The sequence below is a fragment of the Aethalodelphis obliquidens genome, unplaced genomic scaffold, assembly GCF_003676395.1.
Source record: "Aethalodelphis obliquidens isolate GAN/ISIS:26980383/991018 unplaced genomic scaffold, ASM367639v1 scaffold22, whole genome shotgun sequence".
Classification (NCBI taxonomy): Eukaryota; Metazoa; Chordata; class Mammalia; order Artiodactyla; family Delphinidae; genus Aethalodelphis; species Aethalodelphis obliquidens.
Genome location: NW_020837966.1, coordinates 4,141,067 through 4,158,095, shown reverse-complemented (window position 1 = coordinate 4,158,095; position 17,029 = coordinate 4,141,067). Strand labels below are relative to the sequence as shown.

Here is a 17,029-nt window from a genome sequence, read left to right as displayed (position 1 = left end):
AGGCTGTAAGGGCTCTGTTGTCCCAGACCCAGGAGCTGCTCTGGAAACACACAAGTAGGGCTGCAGGGAGCTGGCAGCTGGATCCTATCGAATGCTCATCTTTCTCAGACACAAAAGAAGAACCACAGTAGCCACCCAGAGTGGAGCCTGGTGCTGCAGGGCACTTCTGGGAGGCCACAGGAAGGGATGTGGGACGAATAGGCCCTTTTGTGGTGTGTCTTTTTGTTGGTTGCATGACCCACTTTATAATCAAAAGATGAACCCAGGCTCTCGTGGCTGGAGGTGCAGTTCAAGACCAGCGCTTGCTGGTGACATTGGGCCAGCTGCCTCATCGCTCTGTACCCCAGTGGCCTCATCTATAAAATGGTGATGGTGACCACATTGCTGTCTCAGGCTTCCTGTAGGGTTTAAAGGAGCTGATACATCTGAGGCACTTGGCTTAGCGCCCAGAACATATTAAGCACTCCAGGAGGAGAGCAGCTACTGCTGTTGTTGAGGTTCTTTAGTGTTACCCACAGAAGTTGGCATTTACTAAACCCTTACCAGTTTCCTGATCCTGGCTCTGTGATAAGTGCTTTAGATACATGATCCCATTGAATTTGCTCACCCTTCCGGAGTGGAAGCTACTCTTAATAATCTTCCCATTTCACGGATGGGAACTCTGAGGCTCAGAGAAGTTAAGTTAGCTCTCCAAGTTCATAAACTAGGAAGCGATGGTGCTGAGATTTGAACTCAGGTTTGTCTGTCTCTGAAGCTGCCACTCGTAACAACAATACTCACTTGCTTCCTGGGCCTTAACACCACGTTATTTTGCTCTCAGGCTGTGAGGAAGGTGCCATCAGGCTTTAGAGGACTTGGCAATGGACCAGAGCACCCAGGAGAGGACTAGACCGTAGTCTCTGCTGTAAAGACACTACAAAAATGGATGAATAAACAGTCAGTGTGGGAAAGTGTCTGCAACTTCCTCAGAAACCACCGACCAAGGAGACCGAAAAATAAATAGGTGAAGATAAACTGGATTTGACATATATTTAACATGCTTGATGTGCATGTTATATAAATCCTTGTACTCAACAGAGTACCCCCATTCTTGTCACACGCATGGAATATTTACAAAACTTAACCAAGATTTCCATTTTATCTGTTGGTGGACCTAGAGGCACTGCCACAAAAGTACAAGACTTCTGGGAGAACCATTTAAAAAGAACTTTCTAGAAAGCCCGTTGCCTTAATTCCATGTGCGCCTCCAGACATGTTCACATACACATGCCTCATTTCATTTGAATGAATAAAGAAAATACCATCTTCATTTTACCTGTAAGGCAACCAAGGGTCAGACAATAACCTACCAAAGGTGCATCATTTGTAAAGCACGGAGCTGAGAAGGAAACCACAGGGGCTTTCTTGTTCTCAGGCACAGCAACGTCTGCCCTCCAAGGTGCTATGCCTGTTCAGGACTCCAAGGTTCAATGAGAGTTTCATGGAAAAAATGTTTCTTGAGGTAAGTTTTCCAGATACCCTTCTTTTCTTCCAACTTGTTTTCTGAAATAAAGCTTCAGACTAAGGATGAAAGCCTGAAAATCAGAAAGACAGACAATGACAAGGGTTGGCAGGCATATGCAGAAATTGAAACCTTTCTACATTGTTGGTGGTAATGGTGCAGCCATTTTGGAAAACAGTTTGGCAGTCCCTCAAAATGTTAAAGTTACCATATGACCCAGAAATTCCACTCCAGGTACCCAAGAGAAATGAAAACACACAACTGTGCAAACACTTGTACATGAATGTTCACAGTAGCATTATTCATAATAGTCAAAAAAAGAAACAACCCAAATGTCCGACAACTGATAAATGGAGAAACAGAAGGAGGTATATCCATACAGTGGATGAAAAGGAACGAAGTACTGATACGTGCTACAAAGTAGATGAACTTGCAAGTATTATGCTAAGTAAGAGAAGCCAGTCATAAAAGGTCACATATTGTACAATAATATTTCTGTGAAATGTCCAGAACAGGCAAATCCATAGAGATTGAAAGTAGATTCGTGGGTATCTAGGGTCTGGGGATGGGTGGCACGGGCATGACTGCTCATGTGTACTGTGTATGGGGTTTCTTTGCGGCGTAATGGAAATCTAAAATTATATTATGATGATGGTTGGACAACCATGAGTGCACTAAAAAGTACTGAATTATTCATTTAAAAAGGGTAAATTTTATGGTATGTGAACCACATCTTAATAAAACTGTTAAAAAAAAAAAGAAGGCAAGCCTGACTGCCAAGATGCCCTGATTTTAAAAATTAAATGAACCAACGCCTGACGTTTGCTATTTCTCAAGTGAAAGTGCGCATAACTGGGGGAGATGACTTCCAGTGGAGAAATCAGTAAAGACTACAGAATGAGGCATTTGAGCCCGAAAGGTTGAGAGCCTTCAACTATGCCTTAAGAAATGAAATAGACTCGGCATATGTAGGAAGGTTATTGTTCTAGATGGAAGGAACAGTGTGAGTGAAGGTCCAGAGTTGAAAAGGCAGAATCAGGAAACACTGACCAACACTGTTTGAATTAAACAAAGAAAACCTACTGTATTTTTTTAACCATACTAACAAATACAGATGTAAATAATTTTTGGATAACTTATATTGGAAGTGAAAAGAAAAAATACAAAACAGTTCATCGAGGTTCACTTTATAAGATGTGTTGGTCGGCAACCTTTATTCTTGCAAGCAAAATCTCTTGATCATGGATGGCTTCCGTTAAGAAATTAAACATGGATCTGGAGATGCTAGTAACACTTTTTTTTAAACATTAACTGAAAATTTAATGCTAGCACACCCATTTTCAGCAATCATCTGGTCTCTCTCTTTGGTTGGATGGCTGGTACACGGTGGTCACAAGCCAGCCAGACTCAGACTAATAAAATGGCAGGTAGTGTTTCTAGTAGTAGACATTCACGCCCTCAGAGGAGAACCTCCACACGGCAGGTAGCCGGAACGATGACTGTCTTAGAGCCTTCGGTGGAGATGACTCATTTCAAGCCCAGGGCAAACCAGACATCCTTTTATAGAGAGATAGATTAAACAGCTTTTCAGATCCCCTCTTCTCTACAAACATGTATCAGCAAGCCTAATGTCCTATACGTTTTCTGCTTTTGGTTCTCTGCTCAAAAATCGTATGGGTCTCTATGTTGATTCACTAAAGGCAGCGATGAAGAATATATCTGATATTCTCATTGAATTCCTACCTCTACATAAGAGAATAAATTAAGGCATTCATTAAAGTAGGAATTAAGTAAGGATGAGTCCTGCTCTTTCAGAGACTGAATCCAGAGAGAGAACACAGATAGAGCCACCGGTTGAAAAGAAATTGGAAGGTAGCTGAAGACATAATGAATGATAGTAAACCTCCAACCTGCAATCCTTGAGGTCTCGTGGGGGCTCCAGGCAGAAGGTCACGTGGGTGTTCCAGGAGCGCAGGCAAAGGTGGAGCGAGGAGCAGTGGGACCCGTAGGCGGAGGCTGAGAACAAAAGAATACGGCCTCTTCCAATCAGTCTTTGTGGGAGCAGAGGTGTATGTGAGCACATGTGTTGGTGTGTGTGTAGGTGTAGGACGTGTGCGTGTGTGTGTGTGGAGGGTGTCAACGGAACACCATAATATCCTTTATATTGCTTAGGGTTTCTAAGAAGCATGATGTGGCTGGAGATTCTGCTGCTGCTGCTGCGTCTGTGACCAACATCACAACTGCCTCTCCTGCCACTAACAGTGATAACTTCCACTAATGGGCCACCCAAGCCCGGTGCCTCCCACACCTCATCTCTGAGCATCCTCACAGCCACCAGCCGATGCTGGCTGTAAAAACCCAATTCACAACTAAGAAACATGAGATCCCTGGTCTCCCACAGCCATGGGTTGGAATTCACCCCCAGCGATGCCAGACACCAAAACCCGACTCCATCCAGGGCACCGGGACATGGTGACAGAAGGGTTTACTGAGTTCTTTGATACTGGAGAAGTGAAGGGGACCCTCAGCTGGGAAAGGCTTGAAGAGGGCATATTAGGATGGGAAATCTGCAGTGAAGTAATTTTGTTTTATTTATTCCATGTTTGAGTTCCATAGCTGGGCCAGTGGCTTTTGAGAGTTCCTTCTTTCACGGTAGCTGAACTGCCCAGAGTACATGATAGGGAAAGAGGAAGCAGGGAGGCAAGTCCTCCTCAACCTCCCAAATGAGAGAAAGATGGTTTTTCCTGACACACACAGACAGGCACCTGGGGCTATCTGGGGATGGAGCCCCCAGGCAGGCTGATTTGAAATGCTTCCAAGCAGATATCATGCTTCAAAGAGTTGGCCCCTGTGGGGCAGGAGCTGAACTGAGTGTGGGAAGGGGATGAGAGGGCTGGAACTCAGGCTGTTCTCCCATCCCCCAGGCCCGAGAAGGTTTGTTTAACCCCTCAGGGGTGCTGTGTGCCTTCCTTGTCGAGGTGGTTTGTGGCTTAGTGAAGCGATATTTATAGAGTGCTCTGTGATTCTTGGGCGAACATTCGTTTTATAAATGAATGATCAAATTTATTAGCAATGAGTAACTAATCCGTCTACATTTATTTTGTTGATAATACAAATTTACAAGGTTTTAATTGCCAGTTTTAAAACCCCAAAAACCCATATATAAATACATCGGTAATAAAATATCTTCTCACTGTGCGCTTGACTTCTGTAGTTACGTCAGGGCTTATGAGGAGGGTCTGAAGGAGGTTACAGATGTAATCACAAACCTTGCCTAAAAGGATTCAGGGCCAGAAACAGTCTAATTCAAACCTAGTTGGTTGTAATTTCATGAGTTTTAATTGAAATGCTCCTACTGATAATAATTATTAATAATTTTCTTTATAGTGCTTATTAATGTTAATAATCATCTTTTATTTCTACTGTTATCTCATGTAATGCCCCATGACCTTGCTGCTCTGAGTGTGGCCCCCAGACAGCAGCATCGTGTCACCTGGTAGCTTGTCAGAAATGCAGGATCTCAGGCCTCATCCCAGACTTACCAAGTCTGAACTCACATCATAACAAGATCCCAGGCAATTTGTGTGCACATCTAAGTTTGCTGTCTGCTACATCCTGAGGTGGTTATAGCCTCTCCCGTTTCATAGTCAAAGAAACTGAGCTTCAGAGGAGTTCAGTGCACTGCCCACAGTCCCAGGGTCAAGCTGGATTTGAATCCGGCCCGTTGTAGTCAAAGTGCTCAGCCATGAGCCAGATGCTGCAGGTGTGCAGAGTCCACACAAGCGTCCAGAAGCGTGGACTTGTGAGGACAGTGATGACAGTTCTGGGTCCCTAAAGTAGTGACTTCACTGGGCTCTGGTCCATGGGTTGTATTCTCAGCTCTTTGTACCTTCATCCTTTAGACCTGGTGTGGGGGAAGCTTGTGATGTCCAGTCTCTGTGCCATGCACCTCAGAGAGACCAAGAGACTTCTCCAGGTTGGGACCAAGGGTGGTCTCACATAACACGTTCCTTCAGTGGTAGAAATGACAGTTGACTTATTGCTTAAGAAAAATAACCTATTTTAGAACAGTGATTTGAATCCCAGAAAGTCAGAGAGTGTCTGAGGCCAAAGTGGAGTGGTATATTCATTAACAGCAATTTAACAAATACAGACAGCTCTCCGTATCCACAGATGCGGGACCCACGCATACGGAGGGCAGACTCTGGGATTTCAGCATCCATGGACTTTGGTATCCAGGACAGGTCCTGGAAGCAATCCCTCATGGATACAAGGGGTGACTGTATTTAATGAGTGTTTACTATGTGTCAGAAATTATCCTGAACGCTATGAATAGAGTGAGGCACAAAGAGGAAAAAGTTGAACACGTAAGATGACTTCGGCCAGCCCTGGATACAAAAGGAAGTCAAATAACTTCTCTGCCTTCAAGTTTGAGCTGATGGATGCAAATGTCAACTAGAGCAAGACTCATGCAAATTACCCAAAGTACTTGCACTGTCTCACTATTTCCCTTTATTATGGTGGCCATAACTTAATCTGCTGTCACCCTGAATGCATCTACTTTATCTAAGACAAGAGGTCTCCATTTGTTGGGCTGAGCACTTTTGATGTTGGCCAGGCTCAGAATCTAAGCATGAAGAGAAAGAACAGATATTGGGGTACATGGAGCCTGGCCTATTGGGCATCTCCCCTGCAAGGTACTCTTCTAGCATTGTATTCAGCAACTCCCAGACTCAGTCTGCCCGGCTGGCAAGTAGGTAGGTAAATATCCTCTTTACTGATGCAAAAAATATACGACTTGGGTGACCAGAAAACATACGGGTGTTTTAGGAAGTCAGTTGGTCGGTATTCCTGCACAGACCTCTGCTTTCTGAAATCTCTGGCAGAACTTTTTTAAAAATAATCCTCTCCTTCTGCACTTTATTGAAATCATTCAGAGTACCTTCTGAGACCAGGGCCTTCCAAATTTATGATCTGTCATCTGGAACTTTCCCCTAAGGGCAAAGTTCCTCAGCAAGGAACACCCTTCATTGAGTGCCATTTTCAAAGAGTTGCATGGGGCTGGAGGAAGAAAGTCACTCTCCCAGTGGAACCACAGACAATGGGATTTACACAGGCCAAACCTCATCCAAAGCTCTGAAAACTGCCCCTGGAGGTTGTCTGAGGAGGGGGGCAGGCAGACAAAGACCCTTCACAATTGCCCTTTGTTTCTAATTTTATTAGAAATTATCTTAGGATTATTGAATGAATAGGCATTTAGGGATGTAGTTTCATCTTTCTGGGTGTCCCCTTATTAGATTCCTGGAGACTAAACCAAACCCAGGCCACCCAAAGAACAAAACGTGGATGCCTGGGTCACTTCTTGGATCTGCACTTTCACAGACTTAAAACAGTCACTAGTCACAGTTGCTGGATTCGAAAATGGGCAAGTCAAGTGGGATCCCTGCCCTCAATGTGTCTTGGATAAGACAGTTGATGGACAGTGAGGATGACCAGTGCCCCACAGTTCAAACATGGATATCTGGTCTACCCTTGTGTACAGGGGTTCATTCTGCATGTACATGGATTTCCTGGAAAAGGGAGTTATTGGGACAAGGTAGATGCCACAAAAGGTGTCTAAGAATATGGTTTAGAATTTCTCACCACAAAGAAAGAATTGTGTGTGTGTCTTTTTTTTCTCTAGCAGTGACAAGACATTGTCCCTACTCCCAGTAGAGCTTATATCACATTAGGTAAGAGAAGTGGCATAAAAACAAAAAATAACATTGTGAAATGTGGTAATTTCTAGGAAATGACCATGATACTGTTTTCATGGATGTTTCCTTTTTTACTGAAAGTTGCAACTTCCGTGTATGTAAAATTCCCAATAAGTCCAAGTCTTCAGAGAAAGAATAAGCTCAGAGGAATAGGGGCATCAGTTTGACAGAAAAGAAGGTAGTTGAGTGAGTGATCCAGGAAGATCTCTTTGAAGAGGTGGCAGTTTGGTTGTGACCTGAAGAATCAGGTCTTAGTCAGGAGGGTCATGGGCAGCAGACTCACAGGTCGACAACAAAATGTGTGAAGGCCTTAAATGGGGCCAAGACCTGGATGTTTTCCAAGACTTGAAAGAAGGTCAGTGAAGCTGCAGTGCATTGCAGGGACAGAGAGGAGAATGAACTGAGCTGGTTTTGGAAAGGAAGGGAAGGGTTAGATCACGCAGGTTATGTGGCCCTTCAGTGAGACATTGACATGATTTGTTTTAAGTTTTAACAGCAGCCCTCTGGTGGTTGTATGGGTGGCAGAGCTTAGGGAGCACTTCAAAAGCTCCTGAAAGGGTTGAGACCAAAAATGGCCCAGGTCCATAATGATGGAGCTGAAGAGAAGCAATTCTGGGCATTAGAGTTCATAGAGTTTCTTGAGTGGTTAGATATTAGTGGGTTTTTCAAGGATGTTACCAGGTTTTTAGCTTGAGGTCTTGAGTGGATATGCGGATCAATTTACTAAGGTTAGCTAAGATTGCAGGAGGACCTCGTTTTGAGGGGGGAGAGGAAAAATAATAACTGAGGAACCATCACCCTGGAGGTATGACTATGCAGAAAAGCTGCCCTCACCAAGATGTTACTGTTGCTCTGTTTTGGGTCATCAGGAAAATTCCACCCTAAGTGATTATTGATGCCTGCCATGACCACAGCTGGGGAAGTTATGGCACAGTTTTTAGATATTTGCCATTCCTGCCTTACCAGTTATAGGACAACGTCCAGCTCACAGGGCTCAGCCTGTTGGCAGATCTGTGTTGAAGCCCTTGCCAGGTACTGTTCTAGACACTGTCAAGGCATGTTGAATGACTAATTGACAAGAACCAATTGCAATGTTTTCCTTCAAGTTTTCATGCAAGCATCCTCAATGGAGAAAAAAGGATTTTGTTTCTTTTAGAGTAGTGAACGTCTCCTCTTCTTAGATGGTACACAGATGTCCTCAGGTGGGAAGTCTAGGGTTTACTCTAGAATCTGAAGTTTTATACACATGGCAACTTCTAGTTGAATGGGACAGCCATGCAAATTTGCAACAAGAGGATAAATATTCTATCCACAATCTTTTTTCACTATTTGAATATATGACTAAAAAAAAAAGTCTTGATTTTTACATTTTGAAGGTCTTAGCTGTGGACTACTAAGGGTATGGCTCTTTTGATGAGAACAGGACCTCAATTCCAGAGTTCATTTCAAATAACATCGGGTCCAAGGCCAAGGGCCTTGTGTCACTGGCTGGTCAAACCAAACTGAGAGTGCCCATTACAGAAAGGCCTTTATTGCATTTTATCTCTTTAAAGCAGCAACCCTTCTTGGCAGCTGGAGCTGCCTTCTCTGGATCCAGGTAGTGGCTGTAAAGGAGGCTCAGGTTTCTGGTCAATCGGAACGCAGGTGGGGCTGGCCTGTGGACACCAGCAGCCTCCTGGCCTGGGCTAAATAGGGGTTTAGTGGACCTCCTTGGGAACTGTCAGGGAAAAAAAAAATCCACTCTTGGAGTAGGAAGAAATAAATTCAGAATCAAGGAAGGGAGAGGCAGCTTATAGTAATAGTCTCTTATCTCTGTACCGTGCGCTGCGGCTCACAAAATATATACATTATTCTATTTGGTTCCCCCTCCAAGAAATATTGTGTGTTATATAATGTTATCCTCATTTTACAGTTTTGGAGACCCAGGCTTACAAAAAGAAAGTGACTTGACCAAAGCCACAGACTAAGAAATAGGACTTAAATTCAGGTCTGACTTCAAGTCTAACCTTCAAGGGCAAGCTTTAAGGAAAGTAGAAGGAACAAAAATTTATTGCATTTTACGTTGTGCCAGCACAGTGCAGTCCTGGGGTTCAGAGAAGAATTAAATATTGCTTACAACTTCACTTGTCATAGCTGATGTTACTTAAGGCATGATGTTTAAAACAAACAAACAAACAAATAAATATAAACCAGTGTCACAGGGATTGAAATGGATACTGGAATTAACACGTGGCCTCTTTCCCATTTAGTGAAAATGCGAGAATGATTTAGAACAGGGGTCAGCAAACTACAGCCCACGGGCCCAATCTGGCCTCCTGCCTGTTTTTATAAATCACAGCTTATTGGAACACAGCCACGCCCATTCGTTTGTAGTGTCTACAGCTGCTTTCGTGCTTCAGTGTCAGAACTGAGTAGTTGCAACAGAGACCCAAGCAGCCTAAAAAGTTTACTATCTGGCCCTTTACAGAAGAAAAACTGCTGACCCCTGATTTAGAAAACATCTCATCTTGACTTGAATCGTGGACTCATTCTTTAAAGGCCTTTTAAAATAGGAATTACAGTGAGGGGTAGATTACATACTGGCTAAAAATATAAATTTAGTATTTAAAGTACTTGGATAAGATCTCTGGATGTCCTCTGAACATGAAGTGAGGGATATCTGGGGCACCACATACACGTTTGAGGACAGCGTAAGAGAGAATTTATCTACAAGGTATCTACTAGTGTCACCTGCCATGGATGGAACAATGGAGCAAGGCTGTTGCTATAGACTGTTTATATCCCCGACGAAATCCATAGGTTGAAATCCTAATCCCCCGTGTGATGGTGTTTGGAGGCAAGGCCTTTGGGAGGTGATTAGGTCACAAGAGAGGAGCCTGCATGAATGGGATCAGTGCCCTTATAAAAGAGACCCCAGAGAGCTCCCTCTGCCATGTGAGGACACAGTGAGAAGACTGCCGTCAATGAACCAACAAGTGGGCTCTCACCAGACACTAAAATCTGCCATAGTTTGACCTTGGACTTCCCAGCCTCCAGAACTTTGAGAAATAAATGTTTGTGGTTTGATCCACACAGTCTATGGTATCTTGTTACAGCAGCCCGGAGAGACCAAGACAGGAGTGTGTCATTCAGGCCTGGTTAACCGTACAGAAACAACCCGTATATATTGGTTCTTACCTTTCTTTCTCACGTCCCAGGCCAGTGTGGGGGAAGCACTATGCTCCACAGAGTGATGCACGGACCTAGTCGCTTTCATCGTGTGGCTCTACCATCCTCCAGGGCCTCAGAGACCTCGACTGGGTCCTATGCAGGCAGCCAGCAGGAAGCAGAGGAAAAAACGTGGGGAACAGAGCAGGAGATTTTAGGGGGCATTTTTGGAAGTGACACACATCCCTTCTGCCCACATTCTGTGAAATTGGGAAATGCACTTTAGAAGCATACTAAAGATGAAGGAAAGAGGGATATTGTGAAGAACCAACCAGATTCTGCCTAACGATCTATGGGGATCAGATAAAGTGTTTTAAGTTTACAAGCTCCTGGGCTAGAGTCTCCATCCTTTCTCCTTTCCTCCCTCCCTGCTTTTCCTCCTTCCCTCCCTACTTCCCTCCCTTTTTATTTGTTTATAGTCTTACGTGTAGAGCGCAGTCCTTGGTCATGATGTCTACAAAAGAAACGTAAAGAACTAGTCCTTGTCCTGTGATCCGTGTTTCTCATTCCACCTAAATTGATAAAGGGAAAAATTAGAAACCAATAAATGCAGGAATCCTGCTCCCACCACAGCAACAGTGATGGAAGGGGGAGCTTGGACACCAGGCTCGAAAGCAGAAAGGATTGGGAACATTTGGCTTGTGCATGTGTGAGTTTAAAGCGGTATTTAATTAAAAAGTTGCAAGCTCATGAAACAAAGGCTTTTGTTTGGCTCTCCCTCGTATAATCCCAGTTTCTAGGAAACAATAACTTGTGATTTATGGGTTCCCTTTTTACAGAAGTATGGAAGTTATATGCAGCTCATGTTCAAATGAGAAAAAAAATTCCATGATGGTAACTTATTATCTGTCTGGCTAAAAGAGGACAAAGGACAAATCCTGGAACATCTTTCTTTGCCATTTCATATTTATGACACATCCTGTTGGTAAAACGTTATTCTCAAGGCAGGCTCTGGAGTTTATTATTTTTGTCTTCTCACTCTTCATGACTGCATCATTTTTTAAAAATGCCAGGCCAGATGGAGGCTTTCTTCCTTTTGGGTCAGGGGTGGAGAAGAGACTGTGTGAAACTGTGGATCGTGGATCCTATAGCGTGCAACTCACTTTTAAGAGGAAGAGGGTTGTGTCACAATTCATGGGCTTTGCATGACCTTGTTGGAGTTTATGCTGAGGAATGCTCCAGTTGGGAGGATAGATTGTTGTAGAGGTACTCTGAGCTCCTCGGAGAGTCACTTTACCACTTTGTGGCTATTTCACCATCTGAAATTATTTTTAGTGACGTTAGTCAGTGTGTATTGTCTGCATCTCCTTCAATGAACCTGTGTGAGCCTCTGATAGCCTGGCTCATCCACTGATGCCTCCCCAGTGCCTAAAACAGAGCTTGGCACATCATACGCCATCTGTCATATTAGGGGAGAGGGAGAAGGAATGAATGAAGGAGTGAGGGCATAGCGGTAGGGGATAGATGACAGGCACTTCCTATCTACCTACACCACCATGTCTAGAGTTGAAGAGAGATGTACCCTAAGACTTCATGCCTCCCCTTGGCCAAGAGCAGTCACCTCCCATTGATTGGGGTCCATGGATTTGTCTGCACTAATCACTCTGGAAAATTTCCACCAGTGACAAAATGGTGTTCCATTGACTGAAACACTGGTGAGGGGAAGCATCAGTAAATTCCTAATTTGTCTCTCGGAGAGAAAGTACCTTGGTTGTTTGTTTAGAGGCCTTTATTACTGTAATCCAATTCTAGTCTAAGGACATTGGGTCTCTTTCTTGGAGTGCTGTGGGGAAGGAAATATTTTCAGAAAAATATTTGTTCTTCCAGATTTCACTTACGAGATTTCCTTCTTAATAGGAACCAAATCAATAAGATGCCTGAGAACAAACATTTCACTACTCTGCCAGCTGCTTCTAAGGATATTAATTCATCCCGGCACTGAGCTGGTTTCTGGGACTCAGACATGGAATGAAAATCTTTTCTTGTTCCTGGGAGTTGGTGAGGCTCTGCTTGGCCTCCCTGTGCTCACTCCTAGATGTGGGTTACCAGCTCAATCCATGGCAGGAGGCCTCCTGGTTGGAGGAATTTCAACACATACCAGCTGTAGGACCTTGGGCGGAATTCTTAACCTATGATGTCAGTTTTCTCATCTAGAAAATGAGGATAATGGTAGCTTTGAACCTTGTAGGTTGCTGAGAGAATTAGGTAAGGCAGTGCTCTGCGAAGGGCTTAGCATAACATGCAGCACATAGTAGGAGACTTGCCCATGTTATTTACTGTTGCCATATTTATTATTACTCCAGCTACACGAGGAATCCCAAGGATGGCTGGATTTTATACAGACTGTTTTAGAAGAAGTTGAAGTATCACATCGTAGGATGAACTAGATAAACTAGGGTATCTCCAACCCACAGAGTCTACGTCTCTCTGGTTTTTCTGTCTCACTTTAGTAACAAGTTAACTAAAAATTATGCAACTTAAAAACTCCTTTTCCTGGAAAGTCTGAACAGTCATGACTTCTTACATCGATTACACCAAATGGCCTTACTGCAAATCTCAGCAATTTAGAGTGTCATCATGGTCTAAAAGGAGGACAACAGATCTAGTGCATGGCAGCTGACGCCCCACATCCAAAGCACAGAGCAGACGTTACTAATGAATCAGGGCACCAGTTCTGCCAAGCCTAGACTCAGTCATGCATCTGAGCACATCACTCCAGACTCTCTCTCAGCTGACTAGATAACGACACATGTTTCCTTCCTAAGGAAGGAGGCCATGAGAAGTACAGGCTCTGGTTCTGGTTGAACCACTTACCAGCTATAGGGCATTTAACTTCATTTTTCTATATTATAAAGCTTATGTTTTACTAAAGCTCAAATAAACATTTTTGCATCCTCCTTACATTGGGAGAGTGACACGAGGGGACAAAGTTTTATAGCAACTGAACTCACAAGGAAGTGGCCTTTAAGCTCCAGAGAGAACTGGCTCAGCATCCACCTCATGACTTACATGTCTGTTCTTCAGACCCCCAAAATGTTTGTGACTTCCAGGGCAGGTCTCCTGTTCACAACCACATTTGTCTCAAAACTGCTGCTTCCACTTAATGTTATCTCATGTCCGCTGCCCCATGTGGGGTACACTGACTGGCTAAGGATCCTTCCTAGCCTTTTTTCTAGACTTACACTCTCCTCCCACAGCACATGGCCTTTGTGAATGTAGTAAGTTTGGGCGGATGGAGGTGGGTTTGGATGTTGGCCATTCCTGTTCTAGAAATCCATTTGGCTACTTTATGGCTACCATTTATGTATTTTTCCTATCCTTCCATCCCCTCTCCTCCTTTTCCCTCCTTCCTTCATTTCTTTTTTAAAAACTCACTGCACCACCTCTCCAAGTTCTCTGGCCCCTTCACATATCCTTTGTGCCTTCTCTTCCCTCCACTTAACTGTCTCAGTCCTTTCTTGGGCACAACTACAAAAGTTAGAATCTTCCCATTTGAAATTCAGTCCTACTTCAGACCTGCCCCCTTTCTCCAGATCCTGACTTAAGCTCTATCTTCTCATACCCAAGTAATACCTCATGGTACTTAGTAGTAACAGCCCCTTCTCTAAGAAGAATTTTGGTAACAGTTATTAAAATTATGTACACGTGTCCTGGTGTGTGCTTACATGTTTCCTTCTAATATCCTATCCATTCTCCCATTCTTCCTATTAATAAGGACCGTGAGTTTTAGCTTGCTCATTACCACCTGGTAAAAAACAAACAAACAGAAAAACAAACCTGCTTCCTCTAGTTTACCTTGTAGCTATTGGCAGCCAAGCAACTAAACTGGGATTTATACAGCAGTATTGTGTGGGATTTGTAGGAAGTCTCCAAAAAGGGAGAAAAGGTCTCTTTAATGCTCTTTAGAATGCTAATGAGATGGTTAGAACTCCAGAAGCCCTCTTGTACCATGAGGACAAGGGCCCACCCTAGGAATGATGGAATATTGCCTGATGACTTTGTCTAGGTGCCTAGACTCTCTAGCTTCCAATTTCTTATCTATTTGAAAATAAAACGTCCTTCTTTTTAAGCTCCTTTTAGTCAAGCTTCACTGTTATATTAGAACACAATTCATTGTTTTTAAAGCTTATGTCTTCATGCCTCTCTCAAAGTTTACTCCAAAGCGTCTATGAGAGGCATCCCTCCTACACACACTCTTTTTTATTTCTAAGGCTGAATGGGGGAAGCTCTATCATAACAGACAGATGGGTTGAATGTGAGCCCCTTGCTTTCAAATGGTAGAACAGAGGTGCTCTGGTAGGGCACAGGGACATGGATGCCATTGAGACTCGTCTACCCTGAGCTAAACTGCTGACCCAGGCCAAATAGATTCAGACGGCTTCCAGAAGACAGTAGCAGGCAGGGCATTCCAGCACTAATGTCAACCTTATAAAGAAGACAAATGAATGTGGTACCAGGGAAGGCAGTGAACCCCCTTACTCCCGTGATGGGCTCCTGGGGAAGCCACAGACAGTTTTGCAGTTCAAATGACAGACGCCACCCAAAAGTGGAGGAGTTCACATCAACTGAAGTGCACATTTAAGAATAATCAAAACATAAAACAGATGTCAATATCAAAATACTGAGTGTGTAGACCCCAAATTAAAGTCAAACATGAAAAATAAGTTGAACTAAAACATGCATTCTTTTCTTGTTCAAACATTTTACCACTGTTTGAAATGGGAAGAGGTTAGGAAACTCTAACAAATTACCAATATTGTGGTAGAGTTACCGCCACCTGGAGCCACACAGGAGTTTGCCATTGGCTCTTTCATCTCAGAGAAATTTTGACCATTTAATGCCTCACCAGAGCTGTAGTTAATTGATTTTTGTATTCACCTTTGGAAGATGAGGACTCAGAAGACTTCTGGATTTGTTAAATCTAGACATGTCATTTTGTGTGAGAGTCGTTGTGTGTTTATATGAATAGGCATATGTTCTTATTTTTAAATTTGATAAATAATGATATATATTGATCATAATGGGAAATATTACTGCAGTCTGAATAATGCAAATGCTACCTTTATTTTCTAGCACCCCCTAAACGCCAAATATACCATGCCCTCAACCACAAATAATTTCTACACCTCTCAGAAAATAATTTTTCCTGATTAAAATAATCAGATATGTTCATTTAAAGATTTTCAAACAGTACAGAGAAATGAAGAAGAAAGTAGAAATTACCCTAAATCCCATTAAACGCAGATAACTACTGTTCACACATGGTGACCATTTTCCTCAGATGTGTGTTACCTAATAGTGTTGGTTTATCTTTTGTTCTAATCTCTATGAGGGCAGGAACTTTTCCTATCTTATTTACTGCTGCTTACCACATTGCCTAGGTGAGTGTCTGGCATAGAATACGTATTCAGAATATTTGATTTTGAATTTATAATTTCCCATTAACATGTTTCTTTTTGCTTAACATATTGTAGACATCTTTTCAAGTCAATCAATGTAAATCTATAACATAATTTTTTAAAGGCATGCATTTTATTGGACATAGAATACTGTTTTGCTGTTTGTGCCACACGTGTGCATGTGTGTGTCTGATTACCTTCTTAGAACATATTGCCGTTAAGTGAAGTTATTCGGTCAAAGGCTATACACATTCACAGGTTTGACAAAGATTACCAAAGGGCTCTCCAGGAAGTATGTACGAAGTTTCACACTCATCAATTCGAAAAAAAGGATCATTACCCACCATCCTCCCCTAAGCTGGATGGTGACCTATCTTTGCCAATCTTATGGCTAAAAATGTTATCGCAATGTTGGTTTGATTTGTATTAATGTAATTATTTGTGAGCATGAACATCTTTTCATGTACTTATTGGTTCTTAATAGTCTAAATTTGTGTTCAATTTCTATTTCTCATTACTAGTTTTGAGTATTGAGCAGTCTTGCTTTTGGTCATGGATTAGACTAGCTACTGATTTATCTGTTTTACTGGGTTTTCAAAGAACCAGTTCTTGGATTTAGCAAGTCCCTCGTTTTTTTTTTTTCTGTTTTCTACTATATCAATCTCTATTTTACCTTTATGACTTCCTCTCTTCTGCTTCCTTATTTATTTTTGTAGTGTTTTTGCTGTATTTTTTGAGGATAATGTTCATCTTACTATTGCTACATTTTCATTTTAATAACAAATGTGTGCGAGGGTGAATCTTTACCTTGTTAATTTTTGCTATATCCTAGAGATTTTTGGGTGAAATATTCTCATTTAGTTTTCCATGTTTTGCATTTGAGGTTTTGATGTTCTCTTTAACATTAGAGATGTTGTAGAGATTTTTAAAAAATTGTCATTTGTTTGGCAGGGAGTTTGTTGGTAGTGTTTGTTGTTTTTTTTAAAAGAGATTTATTTATTATTTATTTTTGGCTGTGTCGGGTCTTGGTTGTGGCATATGGGACCTTTCACTGTGGCGCCGGCTCTTCCTTGTGGTGTGCAGGCTTCTTTCTTTTATTTTTTTCCTTTTTTTTTTTTTTTTTTTTTGTTGTGCGGGCCTCTCACTGTTGTGGCCTCTCCCGTTGC

The 17,029-nt window shown here is 42.5% G+C and overlaps 1 long non-coding RNA gene across 1 annotated transcript in view; it reads right to left on the bottom strand.

Annotated features, from left to right (window-relative positions):
- Nucleotides 1–17,029, bottom strand: part of LOC113628009 (uncharacterized) — an 80,765-nt gene that overhangs the window by 13,532 nt on the left and 50,204 nt on the right. Inside the window, exons 8-12 of the long non-coding RNA XR_003435848.1 lie at nt 10,890–10,976; nt 10,435–10,560; nt 3,412–3,517; nt 1,350–1,574; nt 781–913 (exon numbers count right to left, since the gene is read on the bottom strand). This is a non-coding gene — a long non-coding RNA (uncharacterized LOC113628009). The remainder of the gene's footprint in view (nt 1–780; nt 914–1,349; nt 1,575–3,411; nt 3,518–10,434; nt 10,561–10,889; nt 10,977–17,029) is intronic.